Source organism: Rhagoletis pomonella, unplaced genomic scaffold, assembly GCF_013731165.1.
Source record: "Rhagoletis pomonella isolate Grant_MI unplaced genomic scaffold, Rhpom_1.0 Rhpom_scaffold_00004, whole genome shotgun sequence".
Lineage (NCBI taxonomy): Eukaryota > Metazoa > Arthropoda > Insecta > Diptera > Tephritidae > Rhagoletis > Rhagoletis pomonella.
Genome location: NW_023458558.1, coordinates 40,781,491 through 40,791,222, shown reverse-complemented (window position 1 = coordinate 40,791,222; position 9,732 = coordinate 40,781,491). Strand labels below are relative to the sequence as shown.

The window sequence follows — 9,732 nt, the reverse complement described above, 5'->3', positions numbered from 1 at the left end:
AAAAAAAACTAAAGCATAAAAGGATCAGGCGAGCGAAAGGAGTAACAAGTATGCATACATCTACTATATATGTACATATTAGGGTGTTTGATTATTTGCATTTTTGGCAAAACCGGGTTAGGATTTATTCAATAAATTGCAAGTTGAAAAAAAACCGGTTGCCTGTTTTGAAATTAAGAAAAAACCGGATAAACCGGTTTTGTTTTAGATAGTTTCCTACAGTGAAATTGTTTAAGTTGGTATGAAATCCTGACCAAAAAATACAACAAAACTATTAACATTAAAGTTAACCTTTATTTAGAAAATAGAAATCAGTGAAAAATCACGTTTAGTATTATTTTAAATTTTCTAATACTATATTGAATTTTTCTGTCTCTTTTTGGTTTTGAGCAGTGCTCTTGCCGCCTTAGCCGAGTGCTTAGATTTGCCTACTGCCACGCGGAAGGCCGATGGTTCAGTGCCTCGGCCCATGAACATCAAAAAAGGCAAACATACGAGTGTACTTCTTCGAAGCTAGAGCAAAATTGTAGATCTCTCCACCTTGGAGTTTCCCTAAAACTGGGAAAAGCCGTGAGATATCAAGATTTGAAAAAAAAAGATTCGGTTTATTCGATATTCGAAAAACCAAGATTTCAATAAAACCGCCTATAGATATCAAAAAAAAAAAAAAAAAAAAAAAACTGGAAACCGGTTTGAAAAAACCATGTCAATCACCATAGTACAGTGTATGCGCACGAGCGCACCCAACAATATTGCACATGTATTTATATGTAAGTATGTACATAAGGGTGGTCCACAAATACATGTGCTAACGCAAAGTCGGAATTTTAATGCTCTCACCCCCTAGTTCTCTACCGAGAATTGTTCCATGTATTTGATAAAAAAAAAAAAAAAATGGAAGTGGTATAGAATTTTTGAGAGTAAATATTTTTCGATCGGAAAACTCTGTTTCTCTTTACATGATTCCCAATAATAATACCCAACCATTTTTTCATAGCAACTGTATTTTATAGGTCCGTTAAAACCCCCAGAAAATGTAATGGGGAATGAATAAAAAATCTTTCGTATTAATAATGGTTAAATAAACAATTGTGTATTGTTATTGGAAGTCTCCTGAAGAGAACCAGAGTTATCGGAAGAAAATATATTGATTTTCAAAAACTCCATGTCATTTCTACCTTTTTTACCTTATATCAGATACATGCAAAATATTAAATATTTTTTGATTTGAAAAAAAATGTATTTTGGACCACCGTAATATACATACACATCTTAGATTCCCATGGCAGAATATAAGGGTCAAACGAGCGAGCGACTGCAGCAGCAATCGGTGAGTAGACGTCGTTGATGTGGAGATAACCGTCGAATGTAAAAGATAGCCTTAAAGCAGAAAGCAGCAGCAGACTTGAGCTCAAAAGCCCAACTCCAACATAAAATGCAACATTGCAACACTCTCGTTCTTGGTCATTTGCAGGTCAACGGTCGATTCATACCCTTCGTGCTGCTGACGCATGTACTTGCCTCATCTGGCTCACGTAGACAATGGTCGGCAAAAAACATAGATATCTGCAAATGTAATTGTTCACTCAGCATGAAATGAGCAACAGCTTTTGGCGAAAAACAGTCGGTTCAGGGGGGTTGGCTAGGTAAAGGTGAATAAATGTATGTACAATCTGAATACAGCAGGTGTTCTTCTTTGCAAAATGGCTGTCCAGAGACTGTGACAATATTTATATAAATGTATAAATTTTTGTAAAATTTAAAAAAAAAAACAAATATACAAAGAAGAGCCCCAAAAATTTTGTAAAGCTACAGACATACTGAAAAAGTTGCAAACAAACATATATACATACATAAGTACATACATATGCACGGTAAAGATAACAAACAATCGTAAATATTCACATGCCACGAGGTCATACACGTGTCTGCAGTGGCTTGCTTGCGGCATTTGCTCTGTAAGCGCCCACTTTTGCTAGTCGCATTTGACATTTATACTCCAGTTTACCAAGCAAACTCAGAGTGTGTGCACCTGAGTACTACTGAGTATTACTTCTACTCGTACTTATTTTTTAATACTTTCATACTTGCTTTAACCTCCCTTAACGAAAATCGTACCTTGGAATTTCTCCCCCTAACTCAATAATACACAAAGCGATGCATGTAAGATTAAATGTAAGTATAGCTGACTTTTCATAAGTTTACCGCGTTATGTCGCAAAATGTACCATCTATGTATGTACATATTTATTCAATTTTAAACACGTCACAATTCATTTGCTAGAAAGAACTTCCACGAGCATATTGTTAAGTAATCGGTGGCATCAGCAATCGCTGCCGTAACTCTATAAATTATAATTTGTAAAATCACGCTGTCTAACTTCTTCTTATTTTACCACTGGTTGTGAGTGACGGCATCTATATCAGCCCCTGCAGGCTTCATTCGTAATCATTACTTTATTTTTTTTTTGTCTTCTTATTTGTTTTCGCTGGTACAAAAGTTATGCGCTGATAATGTTACAAAAACTAACCGACAGCAAACGGAGACAAGTTGTCATTCTGTTCAACATTCGCACTTACTACGCACAAGCAAGCGTGGATCCTTCATAAAATTTTGCATACCTTCCGGCGATTTGCAGTTGTCAATTGATAACTTCAATTTGTCGTTTTGATGTTCATTTGCTTGGCAGCATTCGGAAATTGCCAATGCCAATTGCAGCCAACAAAATGACAACGAATGCAATGCAACGATGGAAACGAATCTTTAAAAGGTTTTTCTTTGTGCTCAGGAAATGCGCTGAAATAATATTCAAATTGAAATTTAAGTAATTCAAAGAAAATTCTATAGATCGAAAGGAAATTAGTCTCGCTGGAAAAAAAGTGGGGTTTAATTTTGAAAATTAATAAAGGAAACTCATGCAATTTAAATTAAAGGAGTATATGTAAATGTAATATTTGACTTATCTTGGTAAATTCTTTTTATGTTACTGAAAAACTATTACAAAGGGTTAATAGGCCTATATGGCTGCTATTTGCCGATAAGAAGTTACGGAAATAAAATTTGCCAACTGAAGAAAATTTCATACAACATATGTAAATCAAAGTGCGTCGTAAAACAAATCACTTCCCATATGGCTATTATATATGTACCCACCAGACGTTCTTTGTTGGCGGCAATAAGAAAACGTGTCGACCACGGCAACAAATAGATTGCCGATAATATCGCCATCGTATCGATTTGTTATTACCAATTGATCTAAAACGTCCATCGAAGGCAACCCACTGGGACGAGTCGTTTTCTTATTGCTTTATTATTACTACAGGCAATATTTGGAACAATTGTATTATTTTTAATACACCATTTATTTTTTGTATACAAAATTGGAACTCCAAATATTAATTAATTCATTCTTTCGCTATGGGGCTTGCTATTTTTTTAATTCTGTCTTTGGTATAAATTATACGCTTTAGGATAAACTGTTGACGCGAAATTTATAAGTTTGGGATTATTAGATAATTTATTTATTCCGAAATTGACATGAAAGAAATAATGTTGCCGATTTGTCACCACGGCAATAAATCGGTGAGTCAGCAATTTATTGCATGGTGGGTCGTTTTTAGGGCGTGAACAACAAATCGATAAACAACATATGTACACATTTATGTCTGTAAATTCAATAAACAAATTTGACACCTTGTCATTGACATGCAGTGACATCAAAGTCAATCGCAAACAGTTTGTCAGCTGAGTACATATGTATACAAAGATACCTACCTAAATACATACATACATACATATGTGAATGCATAGATTGATAAATGGCTATAGCTGCCGAAGTTAAAAATCGATGCACATATAACAGGGAGATTCAAAGGAAGGATTGCGCTTTTAAATTCTCAGAATAACTACTGCGTAGAATAACGACAGGAATAAGGACAAGTCAATACTGTGCCTGTTAGTGTTACTAGTCGAAGAAAGTGAAATTTTCAATAATTTTTGGCGTAGGAATTTTTAATTGATTATTTTCTTTTTGATCTTTAGTATGGACTTTCAGTATTTCGACTCAGCGAACATTTTGTTTGCTTCTGTAAATTGGTTCAAATTTATTTCTCTCACATATAAAACAAATAAAGGTAGATATGCACCAAATTAAAAGCACACAATGGTAGCTACATTAATTGTCTAACGAACTGCATTCAAATATTTACAAATACTCTTTAAAATGAACATACAGGAATCGCAAGATTGCTTACAGATTTGAAGTGAGCCACACTTAATTTGATTTTAAGTCGGTTTTTATTTAAGCGTGTATATGTATATGAACGTCCGCGGCTTTTTTTGATTTTTTTCTTATTATTTTTAGTTGTATTAAACGCACATATTTCTAATCTCAAAAGGATAGGGAATGTATACTGACACAGTTGCAAAGCTTTTATACTTCATTGGTTTTGCAGTATGTAGCCGCCTTTTCTTCCTCCTTGTCCTAATTTTGGTCATAATTCTTTGGCCAAATCATTCATTGCTCACTCAAACGCACACCAGCGCTTACAAGCATTTGCGAGTGGTACTGCGTACACGTGCCTTCCTACCCCGCAGGAAAAAGAAATGCCGAATTCATTTTATTAGATCTATGTGTTTGACATTATCGAAATAGGTAAGCAAAATTTTAAAGTTTATTTTTTGGTTTAATTTCTGCTAATAAAATTACCTGAATAACATTATAAAGGAGAGTTGAAAGGTTTTATTTTTTTCCTCTTATAATATTAACATGAAATATTTTCGGACAGACATATTGTCGTCTTGAAGAAGGATTTGGCTACATTTGGAATTTCCAATCGGCGTCAGTTGACATAGCAGAGAAACGACTCGCTTGCTTTCTTTGTATTTGTGCCAAAAGGGACTTTAATTGTGTAAAGTTTTATTTTTTAATAAATCAAAAAACTTGCTTGTAATAAATAAAATTAAAAACGATTGCAAGGCTGTTTTAAGCTCGCCATAATTTCTAAATTTTTCAATACGGGTCTGCGGATTGCGGTGTAGTGCGTACCTGAGGTAAGACTAAAGCCAAAAAAACTATAAAAAAATAGAAACTAAAAGAGTTCAATGAAACTGAATTAGGAATTTCATATTTTTATCTCATATTTTCTCTATAGGGTATATATAGCAAGCACTTACATACATATGTACATATATACGTATGTGTATCCAGACGTATTTGCGCTCACGCACATCACAAATTATGTTAATTTTTTTCGCTGGCGTCCCATTTCCTTACGGTTGTCTGCTAATGGCAAGTGAGCTTTATCCGGCAACCCACACACATGCACACAGGTATTATATGTATGTAGTATACCCTGTATAGTTACCAAACGTTTTTCTCGACTAAAGGAGATATGAGCAGCATGTTTGCGTTGTTTCTTGGATTTTTTGGCACCTACTTTTAGCCGCTCAAGTTTATACAAGCATACACACACATATATGTACAGATGTACGCTTATATGTATGGTGACCATATTTATGAGAGCCGAATATGGGAAAAAAATAATTTTGCGAATCTTTTCCACAAAAGCTAAAGATCTTAACACCATTTTAAACGATCCTAAAAGTATTAGCCTTGAAACAGCATCATTGTAGTTAGCATCACACATTTGTAGGATACGTTTTTTGAGCTTTTTACCCCACATCATTTTTTACAAAAAACTCTTTAAATTTTAATATAGTAAAGTGTAAGTTTGAAGTAGCTAGGACTAATCGTTAATTTTTGGGAATTTTGTTTTTTGGTTGGTATGTATGTTCCAAAATTTTTTGTATAGGGAAGCAAATGAGCAGCACGTTGCACTTTATTTTACTCATTTTAATGTGCAACAAAAAATGCGAAATTTTGGTGAAACTTTGCAGAATTAATTTTCATTTTTTGCACAAAGTCGGATATTTGTATAATACAGGACGGATGGTCACCGTACTTATATGTATATGTATACCTGCATACACATCTAAAGTCGGAGGCATATTTTACTCTGTATTACGCCACTTGCACATACATTGATTTACATTTGTTCACTTGTCAGTATGTCTGTTTGCTGCTTAACCACAACTTTATCAAAGATGAAAAGCGGCAGTTTTGTGCGTTTTTACTGTGGGTAATAAATTAAACCACAGGGCGTTTGAGCTTACATACTCGTACATGCCATTCCCGGTACGTCCTTGAGTTGCACACACCTTCTTAAAATCACATTTTCTCATTGAGATCTACGACTATATATTTTTAGATTTGACATGTATGTATGTGCGTGTATATAAACATACATACATACATCGATTGCACAAATTTCGCTTACTTGTGTAGCTACATACATCTGTACTTATAAATAAATGTGTCTGCGCGTGGGTTGGTATAAACTGGTAGATATATTTACGCATATTTAAGGTAGATTTTACGGAATTTTGATTTAATATTATCTTCGTTCGTAAACATAAATAACGGAAATCATTCATTATAAAATTGTGTACATATATTTATTCATATATACATAAAATACATATTTCCTCTAATCGTTATTCAATTAAATTTTCAAATAAGATCAATTCGTACGTGGGTATAACAAAGGAGTACAAAGGAGTATTTTCTAAATAAAATTCTTTAAACATCATACCCGTACAATTGTATTAAAAAACTCATTTTCAATGTCAAGATTTTCTAGTTTTTATTGGCAGTTCATTTAAAAATTCTCGAGAATCTTGTTTATTATCGGAGAATTGTGTTTGTATGCGACTGAGTACCGGTTTTCAGGCATTCAACATACAACAGTTTTTTTTTATAACATGATAAGTTTACCTAATAAAAAATACCTCATGTGCTTAACTGGTTACTTGTATCTGGATGCGTCGGTTATTCGTTCAACTTCAACAACCAAGGGTAAAAGGTTATGTGATTTGTTTATGATGATAGAAACATCGACAGATGTATTCAGTTACAAGTAACCAACCATTTAAGTATGAAGTGACTTCTGCCACTTTCATAATAAACGGCTCATTTTATTGAGGAAATTTATATTTTTATTCTTCCTTGATTACGAATCAAAAGTATGTACACTAGACTGGGTCGCGAAAAAGAATTTGCAATTAGCTTCCTGGTTTGGAACCCCACTTTGAGAGCATTTTGAAGTCGTAAAAATATTCGTCCTTGGCGAGTGCTAAAAGTAGCCAAATGGAAATTTCTTCAATTATTTTTTTTTTATGACTTGATTTCAAAGTGAGATGTGTATATTGAAAATTTATTTTTAAGCACTATGCCCCTTCTTGGCTTCTCTCGACCCAGAGTAGCTCCTTGGCCTACTAAACGTTTTTAAATAGACCCTTAAAAAAATTTCACTTTTAAGATAGCGTTAATTTTTTTCGTAGAAGAGTAAAAATAAATTTAAAAAAGTTACTGCGACTTGACGTTTCTATTTCGACCGGACTAAGGGCCGTTTTCACCATATCCGGTTAACATTAATCCCCAATTAAATATCATTATTCATATAACATTGAGTCGGTAACGTCAATAACAATGTTTCACTGGGCATTAGTGTTAATAGGAACAGAGTTAACCAGAGATGGTGAAAATGCTTTAAATGTTAATAGATAGCTCATACGCAATGGCTTGAGAGTAATTTAAGCTGGCAGGCAAGTAACCAAGCAGATTTGCCGTCGGTACGAAGTTACATATATGTAGTTTCTTTTTAGATCATAATAATAATTCTCGTATTTGGAAACCAACGCCAAAAGGCGTGCTCTTGATTACCTGCCTGTCTGCCTGAGTATTAGCGTGCCATGGCGTATGAGTTATCTATCATCATGAAACTTTCATAATTTTTGAAAACATACTTTGTGTGGAAGAAAATGAGCGAACAAGAAATTTGCCAAAAATCAACTTGAACTATGCTATATTAAAATTTAATGAGGTATAAATCTGCATACTCAGAATATTATAAAAAATCGCATTAAACAGTTTCAAATTTTGATGAGAATTTGTTAGTTTCGTCAAATTTTTATAAATGTTTTACAAATTTTTATTTACATTGTTTTTTTTTTTTAAGTAAGCTATATTTTTATAAGAATAATAATAATAATAAACAATTTGTAAACAAAGCAAACTAGCTACAACTTGCTAAAATGTCTCTTTCATTTCTAAGTTTTCGACCGTATCATATATGGGCTATTAGATGCACTTTCAACTGCAGAAAACGCAAAACTTTAAAAAGTCCTGAATCCAGGATTTTATGGATAGTCTTTCGAAAATAAAATAATATATATAAGTATTTAAAAATTGTTATCGGTCATATATAAACCTAGAATTGTTAAAAAAAAGAAATATAGCCAAAACATACAAGCTATAGAGAAACAAAAAATGCCCACTGTGAGATCTTGGTACTAACTAAAACAAGAAAGAAATTGAAATCGTCTTAAGGTGTATCTTGAAAAGCTGTGCAAGTCTCTTGAAGTTATAATTTTTGCAATTACTTTTCTCTATTTGCATAAAAGAATGTAATTTTTTCGCTTTTTCAGCTTTATTGTTGTTAATGTATTAATTTATTACAACTTACTAAAGAACAGCACTCATGTTCACTATGTATCATGTAAAAATTTCATGCTTATTATAACCAAAACGCAAAAAAAAGAATACTTATTTTTCAGACTCAACATAATACTTAGTTCTTAAAGCATCGCCTGGAATTCCCGATTTAAAAATGAATAACTCAGCGAGAGGGAAGCCCAGTATATTTGCATGTATTTATATAAAAAAAAATATATATATTTATTGAACCAAAAAGTAGTGGATAAGCACTGTGACCAATGGTAACCATCAATAAATATATACGCATGGTTCTAAGCCGCGCAGAGTCAGAAAAAAACCCCGAAAGCATTATCCGGAAGAATAATACTTCAACAAGTTTTATTATATGACAATTGAGAAATGCAAAAGAAATTTAGCACAGGCAACAGTGCATAGCATACATTTAGGCGTTTGGTGTTAGACCTAAAAAACCCCCCACAGAAACTTAAAACTTCATTAAGCTTCTTAAGGTGTAAACAAAATCGTCCAACTGGGAGAATATACCTAAATATTTACATGTGTTATCGTAGTGTTTATGTAAGTCGTCAACGGCGAGTTTTCAGAGTTTTGCATTAAAAATACTGCGCTAATGTCAATCTTCGTTTACTAAGAAACTTTTTCTCTAACAAAATCATCTAACTGTAATTTTACTTAGTTTTATCAAGGCGACTGTAAGCGAAACCATTCAAATATCAGTAATCCAACTGTTCAATACAAATATCGAATTCTGTCCATTTCTGGTTTATCTAAAATGGCACATCTTACCAAATGTCTTCTTTACTGCAAATTTATTTTACTTTAACTGCAAATTAACCCAATTCCAAACGCATTGCTAAAGCACTCAGACCAACGTGAAACGAATCAGCATAAATAGCAACTTTACTATGCATTTGTATATATATACATATTCATATTCAAGTATATATATATGTATATGAAACTTACGCAAGTGGAACAGCAACGCTGCATGAAATAAATTCAAATCCCCTTCGAAAATGCCACAACAACTTGACATTCCATTACCTTAACTCGATTCCATTTGGCTTCACTAAACTCAACTCAACTTGAATACCTTTTACTTAGCAGCAATCGGTGTTGGCGGGTGATATTGGTGGTGTTGCAGCGGGATTCCTTGC

General features: G+C 33.2%; 1 protein-coding gene across 1 annotated transcript in view; it reads left to right on the top strand.

Moving 5' to 3' along the window:
* LOC118738220 overlaps nt 1–9,732 on the top strand; it is a 307,156-nt gene that overhangs the window by 156,597 nt on the left and 140,827 nt on the right. The window lies entirely within an intron of this gene.